This window comes from Odocoileus virginianus, chromosome 32 (genome assembly GCF_023699985.2).
Source record: "Odocoileus virginianus isolate 20LAN1187 ecotype Illinois chromosome 32, Ovbor_1.2, whole genome shotgun sequence".
In the NCBI taxonomy this organism is placed as follows: Eukaryota; Metazoa; Chordata; class Mammalia; order Artiodactyla; family Cervidae; genus Odocoileus; species Odocoileus virginianus.
The window spans coordinates 31,307,178-31,319,785 of record NC_069705.1 but is presented as its reverse complement, the minus strand read 5'-3'; the positions used below and the strand labels follow the sequence as shown (position 1 = coordinate 31,319,785).

Sequence of the window (12,608 nt, the reverse complement as noted above, 5' to 3'; positions counted from 1 at the left end):
TCTTTCTGTTCTAACTAATCAGCATTCTGATAACTTATTATTTGTTTAAGATTACTTTCTAAAGATTTCATTCATCATTATGATATTCTACTGACAGCTTACTCAATAAAATGTGTCCTACAGATTTCATGATCTATACTTACAGATATGTGATAAAGATAACAAATACACTAATTCTACAGAGGTGCAGTGACAAGATATGTCTAAAGATGTGACTTTAGGTTTGATATTGCCCCTAACTCATTGAAACTTTGTAGAAGTCATTTTAGAGTTGTTGAGCCTTAGGGGACTTAGGATAATATCGTTCAGTTGCTCAGCCATGTCCAACTCTTTGCAACCCCGTGAACTGCATCACACAGACTTCCCTGTCCTTTACTGTCTCCCAAAATTTGCTCAAATCCATGCCCATTGTTTCGATGATGCCATCCAACCATCTCATTCTCTGTTGCCCCCATCTCCTGCTCTCAGTCTTTCCCAGCATCAGGGTATTTTCCAATGAGTCAACTCTTTGCATCATGCAGCCCATGTATTGAAGCTTCAGTTTCAGTATCAGTTCTTCCAATGAATATTCACTGTTGACTTCCTTGCTGTCCAAGGGACTCTCAAGAGTTTTCTCCAGCACCATAGTTTGAAATCATCAATTCCTAAGCACTCAGCCTTCTTTATGGTCTGATTGTTTGTTACCCTGTGGACTGTAGCCAGACTCCTCTGTCCATGGAATTTTCAAGGCAAGAATACTGGAGTGGATAGCCATTCCCTTCTCCAGGGAATCTTTCTGACCCAGGGATTGATCCCGGGTCTCCTGCATTGCAGGCAGACTCTTTACTATCTGAGCCACCAGGGAAGCCTGGGGTAATAGAAAGAGTTCAAACTGTGGCCCTCAACACAGCTTGCTTAACAAGGAATGACCAGGAATGCATAGGGGTTTCCAAGACCACAGTTCCTTTGCAGAATTGCTTGAGGTACAGTTTCCAGGTGAATAGATAAAAGTACAACTGGGGAAAACTTTCTTTTATTTCCAGATCATGTTTATATCACCAGTAATTTGAATTATACCTTGGCTTTTTAAACATAGCATCAAAGGTATGGTCTGTGAGTTATGAAAAGAAAATAAAACATGGTTCTTTCCATTAACAAAGTGAAAACCTGAGTAGAGAAAGTCTCAACCTGAGATAAGGAACACAACCAGGCATTATGTAAGCAGTCAATGTGTACTGTCAACTGAACTTGAGTTATGAGGAAAAGAGGGTGGTCTTAGAGAGACAGACACAACTTCTAATCCTAGAACTTGCCCTTTATAAGCTGTTAATTAAATGCTACATGAACCCCAATTATATTACCTGTAAAATGTGTTGAAGAACATACACACTGAAGGAAGATATTGATCTTGGGTGTCCTCGGCATGCAGTGGCTTGGAGCAGGGTTCAGGTTCCTAGCCAGAAATTGAGTCTGGGTCATGACGGTGAGAGCACCAAATCCAGCCACTAGGTCAGTTCAGTTCAGTTCAGTCACTCAGTTGTGTCCGACTCTTTGCGACCCCATTGACTGTACCACTCCAGACTTCCCTGTCCATCACCAACTCCTGGAGGACTCTGGCCCTTTGACTTTACAGAAAATAATTTCCACAAAGACAGAATGTAGTGAAGCGAGTGAAGTATTTATGTAGTGAAGCGAGTTATGTATTTATTAGGAGAAAAAAGAGTCCAGTACCTGGACACATGAGTGGACTCAGGGAAAGTCACTGAGTTGCACCCTCATGGCAGTTTGAATTACTTTTATGGAGCATTTCTTCTGGGTTTTTTTGACCAATCAGTTTGATATTCCTGGTTCATAGTCCATATATGGGGCTTCCCTTTTAGTTTAGTCAGTAAAGAATATGCCTGCAATGCAGGAGACCTGGGTTTGATTCCTGGGTCAGGAAGGTCCCCTGGGGAAGAAAATGGCAACCCACTCCAGTATTCTTGCCTGGAGAATCCCATGGACAGAGGAGCCTGGCAGGCTACATGGGGTCACACAGAGTTGAACAGAACTTAGCAATTCAATTCTTCTTCTAGTCCATATATGGTATATCTCAGGATCCTTCCATGTGTGGTCACATGTCTCTTAGGCAAAATGGATTCAATCGAAAAGGGCTACAGGTAGAGCATTCCTTCACATCACTCCCCTTTACCACCAAAGGGTCTTTCTGCACATGTCTGGTTGGAGGTCTCCTGACTTTGGGAAGGAGAAATATGTGGTTTGGGCAGGGCCCGACCTCCTCTCTTAATTGTTCTGCTATTCTCTTGGAGTTTCAGTCCATAGGGAATGAATCTCCAATCACTTTACCCTAGGAGCGGGGCATCTTCCTCCTGCCTCAGTATGTGAATTTGAAGGGAGAATTTAGGTAAAGTACTTAACAATAGTGTCCCCAAATAGTTGATTCTAATCAATCATTCACTTCTCTTCCATACTTTCTCTTTTATCATTTAAGTAAATGGAATGATCATAGATCAGCTATGTCTGACTTAAAGATCTACCTTGAGAATAAAATGTAATCATAGATGTGAAAACCTTGGATGTTGTTAAGATTTAAGTACTGGTGAGGTGTTATTTCTGGTAATAGATTTTCTGAACTCATAGTGTCAAAAGGCCTTACCAAGAAGCAGAATTGTAGTCCCAGAGACTTTATAAATAATCATAGAAATGACAGGCGTGTAAAGAACTACCACTTGAATATGGGTTCCAGCTCACATTCATCTCTATATTCAAGAGAACCACTTTTGCCTCAGATAGAGTCTATGGATGGGATTTCTATTAGCAAAGATAACAGCCTGGATTCATGAGAGCATCAGAACCCTAAACCCCCTGACATTAGACACGTAACACAGATAGCAATGTGTTTAGAGGCTAGAATGTATGGAGGAAGCACGTGCCTAGTAGAGGCTCTGTTTATCATATACAGAGACCTGATTTTGAACCTGTACTTGCACCCAAATTCTCTTTCGACCACATATTATAAGATCTCAGTCATGGTACCCAGCTTCTCCAAGGGGTAAGTTCCCTCATTTGTAACATGGGACTAATCATCATGCTTCCTGCATGGATTGCTTGGAGGGTAAAGTGAATGTGTGGCACGTGATAAGTGTACAGTGAAGCTGAGCCATTTTCCTTAGCTCTAGGTATGTGACTGTATGATCGTCTTCTGTGCATTTATTAGAGAGATAAGTGAGTGACTCTAATCGAATGGGTAGAGGTGACGGGGTGTGCTTCCTGTCTCCTTATGCCCTTGGAAGGAGGTTGCTGTTTGGAGAATCTGACTAGACTGTGAGAGAGGTTTGAGGTCATCCTCAAGAAGGAACTAAGAAGAAAGTGGAAGGAATACTTGGTGGACAAAGACAAAAATTTTTTAAAAAGCTGTGCAAGATTTAGGGAGGCCAGTAAGAGTAGTGAGCAGAAGGGGTGATGCAGTAGTATGTATAGCATACAAATACACGTCAGGACTCATATTTCTCTCTCAGATTATCTGTCCTGTCTACTTGAAATAACGCTCTTTTATTAAAACACATGACGTAACACAGTGACCAAACACCTGAGTCACTCTATTATTTTACCCACCAAAACTAGGTCTGAATAACCCCAAGACCTGCTGTCACCTCCTTACTTACTTTGCCAAAACATGTGAGAATATCTTATATTGACCTCTAAGAATTTGGTAGGCAACAGGGACCAATTTAAATAAGATACTTATGTGAAGAATTTAGTCTCATCATCCCTTTTTTTCTTACTGGGTAAAATGAATGAAACAATAAAATCTATTCTGTAAGAAAATGTGATATATGCATACCTATGATTTATTTAGATCACGTGGGCTAAGCACAAAAGGCTCTATTTCATAAAGATCCATTACAGAGACTGCTATAACAAAGTATGAAACGAATGAAGGAGCAGGCAAATATTGAAGTTGGTATTTTAGAAAGAATGTGTGTGTATATATATATATATATACATACATACATACATATATATATGTGTGTGTGTGTATATATATATATATATATATATTGGTGGGGTGAGAGGATATTGGTTGTTGCTGAGAATTAAGAAGAAAGTGATCTGAAATGTGGTTTTATAATCACTGACTTTAAGTGTTTATCTTTAATTAGGCCCAACCCAAACTAAATGATGACAGTGGGTTGATGGATTTCCCTGTTAGATTTCTAAGCTGTTTAAATATAGGTAGTTACTGTAATTATGTATTTACTATCCCATTTTTGCAGCTTTCCGAGTGACAAAAAATTCAGCCCCCTGTCATGAGTTTGAGATGTTAAACTGTCCTAAACATTGGCAGTGCCGTGATAGCTGAACACGAGCAGCACACGCTTCGTACATTGTCACACGAGGCTAATTTTGGCTGCTGTAAATGAGTGGTTTCTAGGAGAGAAAACGACGTGGTGGAAGGAAGAGGTGTGAAACCGCCTGCTGACAGTCTCGGTCTGTGATAGGACGCCGTTTTATTAGTATCTTAAAGATCTAAAGCAGTTTTGCCTGGCTTTTGTGTCTGTATTCATCATTTGACTGTGTAAGCTGGGCCCAAGAGCAGTGCTATGAGCAAGACCCTGCCTTTATATAGTATTTGTTCTGAAAATATGGATTAGACACGAGCATTACAAATAGGACTTGTCAGAGGAGAACCACAGAGACTTTTTGCTAAATCAAAGATCCATTCCTTCTCAAAATAGACTTATATTCTATAGTTAATGATTTGTCTCAAGATTTGATAAGTATCTTTCAAATATACAGCTGATATTAAAGGAGAGGGATTGGATATTTTGCCACACTAGGTCCTTTATGAAATCTGTACATGGGATCTGCACAACTTACCGGAAAATTATATTTAAGTATTCAATTTGCTCTGTTTTTTTCCAAGCAGAATTAGTTTCAAGAAGTATTTTTGTTCATTTATTATTGGAAAAGAACTTACTCGCTTATTCAAGCGAGAAAATTACCCCCAAAGCTTGCAAGATTTATAACGCTTAAGGAAAAAAAAAAGGCAATTCAAAACCTAATGAGACATTTTAGGCCTCATTTACATCTCTAACCTGACCCATTTTCTGCAAAATGTTTTTGTTGGTAATTTACATACTAAAAGCTAGTTATTTATCCATCCCTAACCAAAAAGTTGATGAGATTACTAAAACCACAGTGAAGTTAGCATTACCCTAAAAGCTAACTATGGCTGTTTCTAGAAGGTTGACTACTGAGTCATTTATTTAGCTGTAATTTCCATTACTGGCTGGCAGTGCATCCAGATTCTGAAAGGATGACATGAAAGCTCAAATATACCATTGTCACACTCACTTTATTAGCAGAAGTCTTTCCAGGAATGCATACTCTGGAAATAAAATATATTAAAGTGCTCTGTGTGTGGACACACATGTATCTACCCTGGACACAAAGTAATGCCATGCAGTTCGTTCTCTAAAATTCCAGTATTGTATTTTTCTTTGAATGCCAAAATCCTTTGTGTATGTTCAAAGACTAAAATTGTATTGATGTAGTTTTCATTTTTTAGCGATTTTAAATTCCTAATATTTGGAGAGAAAAGAGACTACAAGGAGGTGGTGAAGTGTACAGTAGTTGACAGAGCTATTTCTCACTATCTTCAGGAATATTTATATTTTTTCATGGTGAAAAATAAGCATCTATAAATACATAGTATTAGTACTAAGTTGTTTCAGTTGTGTCTGACTCTATGGAGACCCTATGGACCATAGTCCGGCAGGCTACTCTGTCCAGCAGATTCTCCAGGCCAGGATATTGCAGTGGGTTGCTGTGTCCTTCTCCAGGGAATCTTCTTGACCTAGGGATCAAACCAATGTCTCTTATATCTATATAGTATCTATCTATCTATCTATCTTAAATGTTTTTATTAAATATGGTGGTAGTTTAGTTGCTAAGTCATGTCTGACTCTTGCAACCCCATTGACTGTAGCCTGCCAAGCTCCTCTGTGCGTGGGATTCTCCTCTGTGTCATTTCCTTCTCCAAGGGACCTTCCCAACCTGGGAATGTAACCCTGGTCTCCTGCATTGCAGGAAGGTTCTTTTACCAACTGAGCTACAAGGGAAGCCCTGTATTAAATGTAGATTTGTCTTTTTATTAAAACATTTATATTTTCCATTTTACATATTTGTATTTCAGTATTTAGCATTTGTATTATAGATAAATACTATATATTTTATGTTTATGTTATATATATATTATATATATCATATATATATATATGATATAGTAATATCACCATTTGTTGGTAATTGTTACCTTGATAACTTACTACACAAAGCACCAAGTTTAATAGTCATTTGGCTCATATTCATAATATAATAATCTATGAAATATGAACTATTGATCAATCTATAATTTCAGTTCAGTTCTGTTGCTCAGTCATGTCCTACTCTTTGCAACCCCATGGACTGCAGCACACCAGGTTTCCCTGTCCATTACCAACTTCCAGAGCTTGCTCAAACTCATGTCCATCGAGTTGGTGATACAATCCAACCATCTCATCCTCTGTTGTCCCCTTCTGCTCCTGCCTTCAGTCTTTCCCAGCACCAGGGATTTTACAATGGGTCAGTTCTTTATATCAGATGGTGAGAGTATTGGAGTTTCAGCTTCAGCATCAGTCCTTCCAGTGAATATTCAGGACTGATTTCCTTTAGGATTGACTGGTTGGATCTCCTTGCAGTCCAACGGACTCTCAAGGGTCTTCTCCAATATCGCAGTTCAAAAGCATCAATTCTTCAGTGCTCAGCTTTCTTTATAGTCCAACACTCACATCCATACATGATTCCTGGAAAAACTGTAGCTTTGACAAGACAGACCTTTGTTTGCAAAGTAATGTCTCTGCTTTTTAATATGCTGTCTAGTTTGTCATAACTTTTCTTCTAGGGAGCAAGTGTCTTTTAATTTTATGGCTGCAGTCATCATCTGCAGTGATTTTGGACCCCCCAAAAATAAAGTCTGACACTGTTTCCATTGTTTCCCCATCTATTTGCCATGAAGTAATGGGACCAGATGTTGGATACTAGTTGGGCACAAGTTCAAATTCACATTCCAACAACATGTTGGATACTAGTTGGGCACAAGTTCAAATTCACATTCCAACAACTTCAAGACTATCCTCTGAGTTGTAACATGTCTACCTGCTAGTTTGAATTTCCTGTCTACCTGGCATAAACCAAATCCCAACAGAATCCAGAGGTGAAGAGCACATAATACATCTGTGCAGTCATTGCTCATTGCTCATTTCTCAGGACGTGTGTGTGTGTGTGTGTGTGTGTGTGTGTGTGTGTGTGCCTGCAGCATGAGGTTTGTGGAATCTTATATCCCAGATCAGGGACTGAACTTGAACCCTCAAGTAGTGAGAGCACAGTCCTAACTGGACTGCCAGAGAATTCCCAGGAATTTTTAAACACACGGCATTGTGTGTTCCTTGGTAAAATCTGGCCCTTTGGGGGCAGTGTTCAATCTGATAAGTTTCACTCAGCATCTCCTGCAAACCTTCCTGCCTAGATCAGTGTAGCTTTTCATTGTGATCAGGACAAATCTGGTACCAAAGAAAGTCCCAAATTAAACTCCTGCCGGTGACCTTGGAGCCCATAGTCCGCATCTGGGCTATCTGAGACAGCTGTGGGACTGTTCCCCGGACAAAGGTGGCTCTATTTCTTTCCTATTTCATTTTAGTTCACTCAGTAATGAGTATCAGATTGTGTTTGTTTTTCAGAAATTCTGTTTGCTGTTGTATTCTTCCTGTTAGTAGAGGCTTTACAAGTGGATACACAATTGATTACAAGCAGGAAAAAAAAATAATCCTTGGCAAATGTAACTACTAAAAATCCATCTTCAAAGTAAACTGCCATTTATCAAAACTTATTATCTTACGACACAGAAGAATTATGAATTTTGTTCCCTATTTTGAGGCTGTCAAGCCTTGTTGGTGCTGATGCCACTGTCTTCATGACGGTTGCCACCATCCCAGTTTCAGCTACTGCTAAAGCTAGCTCTTGAGAAAAGCCAGCTGAAGAGTTTGATTTCTCAGCTCTGCTGAGTGGGCTGAAAACTTAGGTTCTGCTGGCCTTACCCTCTGCCTGTTGGTCTTTCAAAGACCATGTGGCTACTGACTGTTCAGTTTACTACTCAGCTACTTGGAACGTCTTTGAAAAATGTCTCTAGTGCTGAAATTTAATGGTAATACTCAATGAATGCTACATTTTCTATGAAAACATTTTATCTTGTCAAAGATTCTCAGGTATATGCTGGTAAACAATAGACACCATCTCCAGAAGTACTATTATATGCTAACGTCAGGCTACTTAGCAATGTATTTCTTTTTGCATCATCTGAGGATTCTTGTGCTTGATCTGTGAAGATGGTGTTATTTAAATGCCACAATTCCTATTCACTAATCTAAAAGATATTTCATGATGATCTGAAACTATTAAAGACACTGGTAGATATGGAATCAAAATATATTTAATATGGGAGAAATATTATATGTCCTTCTTAACATTTCCCCCAAATTAAATGTATTTTAAGATTCCATGTCTACCAGTGTCTTTTCACTTATTTATTCCAGAAATGTGAAGTGAATATTTACTATGTAATAGTTATGAATGAAACAACCATGATCCCTGACCTCATGAATCTTGCAGTCATGGGGAGGAAGTCAGACCAAACAAAAGACCATGGCATAATGACAAGTTGAGTTCATTTAGAGAAACATAATGTTCAGTGATGGAGAGAAGGTTGTATTAATATTTGGACAGAATGGTCAAGAAGGCTAGCTAGCAGGGGACATTCAAATCAGGACTGAAAGATGATACAGAGCCAGCCATAGGAAAATAAATGGGGAAAGCAGGCCAGGGAGAAGATGACTGTGCGGAAGACATTCCTGATGCAGTAAGGAGGTCACTGTAGCTAAGAATTGGGAGAAACCAACTGTGGTTGGAGTGTGATGGTTTGCGTTGGAGAGATGCACAAAAACAATATAGGAGAGGTGGGTGAGGAGAGACCATGGTGACATGCACTGGGTACCACTGTCACCCGTGGACTGAATCTCCAGCCCCGACTGTGGCCCCACACCCACTAACGCTAGTAGTACCGGTTCCTGAGTAAGCTTGTGGCATATGGGAAAACAGAAAGGAACATGCACTTTCGAAGGAGAGGCCGGCTCTGAAAAGAAAGGGAGGAGGAGCATCTGCCCTGAATTTGTTCACTTTTTTTTCTTTTTTGTAAATTCATTAATGAGATAAGTCACTTCACGTTCCCTGTGGCAGAGAAATGAGTGGCAGAAGTTGCCTGGATTCATATCCTAAAGGAGTGCCCACAACACTCCTGTTGTCTGCCTCACTCTTCTGAGAGCAATCTATCATTTTATAAAGGAAAGTTCTTTTCTTTTCCATAAAGTTGAATTTCTTTCTGTGTGCTACCAACATGCATACTGTGTGGTGCTGTTGAAAGTGAAAGTGTTAGTCACTCAGTTGTATCCGATCCTTTGTGACCCCATGGACTGTGTCGCACCAGACTTCTCTGTCCATGGAATCCTCCAGGCAAGAATACTGGACTAGGTTGCCATTCCCTTCTCTAGGGATCTTTCTGACCTTGGACTGAACCCAGGTCTCCTGCTTTGCAGGCAGATTCTTTCCTGTCTGAGCCACCAGCGTGGTTCATGTTGTTATTGGGTTAGCCCAAAAAAGTTTGTCCACGTTTTTCCATAGTATGTTACTGAAAAACCCAAATGAGCTTTTTGGCCAACTCAATATAAAGTGAACATATTAGATATACCCAAGGATTATACATGGTCAGACTAGACTTGAATACTCTAACTTTTGAATACCCTAAGAAAATTAAATCTAGTGCCAAGAAGATCAGAACCAGAGTTTTGATAGATCTGCTAATTAACTATAGTCAGCCATATGCTTCAGTGTTTTATTTGTATCGTTAGTGAATGTTGTATACCTACAAATGCACAATTATATCATATTTATCCATGTATTCCTCTCTTTCAGAAAAAAGGGTTTTAAAGCTCATGTAATTAAAATAAATGTTTTTGCATAATAATTACCACTGGAAATTGAATTTGTATCCGGGAACCGTCCACCTGCATTCACAGTGAGTCCTGGGTCCCTGTGTAAGGAATGCCTTCTCTCCCCAGGCCAAGAACTGTTTCCTAAGACGAGCTGCTTCCAGGGAGAGGAGGCGGCCCCCGTCGCCCACGGGCAGAGCCGGGGCCCGGGCACAGACTCGGCTGTCAGCGGGTCCACCTGAGGACCGCACAGCCCCCCGGGAGGACACGGGAGTGGTGAGTACCCATGCGAGGCCGGGCGCTGTGATAGCCCTGTCTTCTGGAGAAACTTGTTTTCTGATTTTCCAGTCAATCCCGTCATTCTTTCAGACATAGCTTCTAAGAAACTGTCAAACATCTGCCTTTCCTTTTCACACTTTTTTCTGCACTCTGCCTATACTTGTGGTAGTTCAGAAGATAAATGACATCTCACCTCCTCTTTGTGCATCCATGTGCAATGCTGCAAATGCCAATTCATGAAAGGAAAGAGAGAGAAAGAAAGAAAGAAGGAAGGAGGGGGAGAGAGGGAGAGAGGGAAGAAAGAAGGAAAGAAGGAGAGAGAGAGAGAAATAAATCGGGTTTTTTTAAGTCTTTAAGTTCACGGTCATAGTTCTGTTAACATCACTTAGAATTATACCAAATGTCCAGCTGCCAGGAGCATTTGAAATCCAGTAATTATTTATGAGAATTTTATACAAAAAGTTGGAAAACATAAAATAGCTTTGGTTCATAAAACAAGAAAGACAAATGTTGCCAGAAAAAATAAAAAAATCTGTAACAAATGTGGAGTAAACTGTGAATGAAAAGCTGTTGTATGCTGGTGTGATCGTTAAATGGAAACCCAGAGTGTTTGCTTTGTTAATGAGCCGATCCTGCCCTTGTGCATAAAGGCAAGTTTATTCCCAAAGATATGATACAGAAATATAACTTTTATTGTTGAAATATTGTTGGGCATCATGATTGTGAACATATTATAAAGTAAATATAGAGCTGCAATTTTCTTAATTCTTTTAACCATGGTCTTTTGAAGTATTTTGATATGGAATTTCCGAGTTCTTCTAAGCTTAATTATAATTTTTGACCACTTTATGAACAAAAATTAGAAAATAGAAATCATAGAATTACTACTTGCTGCATCGTATACCCTCTGAGTACTTGAATATTTTAAGGTTTCTGACTATATTTAGAGAGAAATAATACCAGCATGTGAAACAGGCAAAGATTGAAAGCAAGAATTCTATAGAACGTCTAAATGTCACAGGTGTTATTGGAATGCAAATGTACTTTTCTATACATTTTACAGGTGTTATATATAGCGAGTGTTCGACACCATATTTTTGCACTTTATTTTTTAACTTTTTCACCTATTACCTTTCCCCAAACTACTAGAAACTAAAAATACCTGCCTGAAATTAAGAGTATGGATGCTTTGGCAAATAAAGACAGTGTGAGTTTTCTGCTGTCATTAAGATATATGCTATATATCAGTTCTCAGTGGGCTGAACTAACTACTCGCTGTGAGAAATCTTCCTGAGATGAGATTTCTGTCTGTCAACATAGGATAAATTTGACTTTGGAGACAAGGAGTTTGCACAATCTCATTATTTAAAAAAAAAAAAAGGAGTAGAGAAAAGAGAAATAAATACATTATAAGAAAATTAGATTCCAATAAAAGTAGAGTCAAAAGTTAGAAAATATATTAATGAAAGGATTCATTTTATTTGATATTTGAACCACAAAATTGAAGTCTTCCCAGTCTTTCATGGACAAAACTTGGGTTTTGTGGATAAGTGAAATTAAGAAATGATTTCCTTTCAGAGCAAAATGAGATGGTACATTTTGAGTTAAACACATTGTATAAAAATGTAATGAAAAGAAAACCTGTCACTTATATCATTCTGCATATTTTTAAGTCAAACTTCTCATCAATGAGCTACTAAGTAATATGTAAGAGAAATGCTATGTTTAAATAAATAATATCATTTTCTTACTGGATATTACAATAACAGGTATAAAAATATGAATGCCTTAGCAGAAATGCCAGTTAAACCTTTCAGAGTTGTCAATATCCAAACTGTGTCTTGTCTGATATCATCATAGCCTGATTTGTAGCCAAATGTGTATTTTTATAAGTACTGTAAGTCATAAATGTAATGGATTCTATTTTTTAGGATCGCATTTTTGGAGTTAGTTACCTGAGTAATTTTCATTGCAAACACTTTCAGAGTAATTTTGCAGAAATAAAACAACTCTTGAAAGAAACACAACTGCTTTCCTACTAGGGACAGAAATATTTTAGAAAGAAAAGAACATCTGTTCCGTTTCCTCACCAATGATTTTATTGTCTTCTGGATTGTGTGAATTTTTTCTGGGAAAATAAGAGAGGCGTACTACAACTCAGGATCATTTTGCCCACTTGGGAACCTGAGTTTCCAATTCAGAATATAACCTGGCTTATTCAGATGACACCAGTTCCTCATATTCTTCTACTATCATTTAAATTTCTGT

The 12,608-nt window shown here is 38.7% G+C and overlaps 1 long non-coding RNA gene across 1 annotated transcript in view; it reads left to right on the top strand.

Moving 5' to 3' along the window:
- LOC139032612 (uncharacterized) overlaps nucleotides 1–10,329 on the top strand; it is a 1,302,716-nt gene extending 1,292,387 nt beyond the window's left edge. The window contains exon 6 of the long non-coding RNA XR_011485176.1: nucleotides 10,191–10,329. This is a non-coding gene — a long non-coding RNA (uncharacterized lncRNA). The remainder of the gene's footprint in view (nucleotides 1–10,190) is intronic.
- Nucleotides 10,330–12,608: the final 2,279 nt, after the last annotated feature.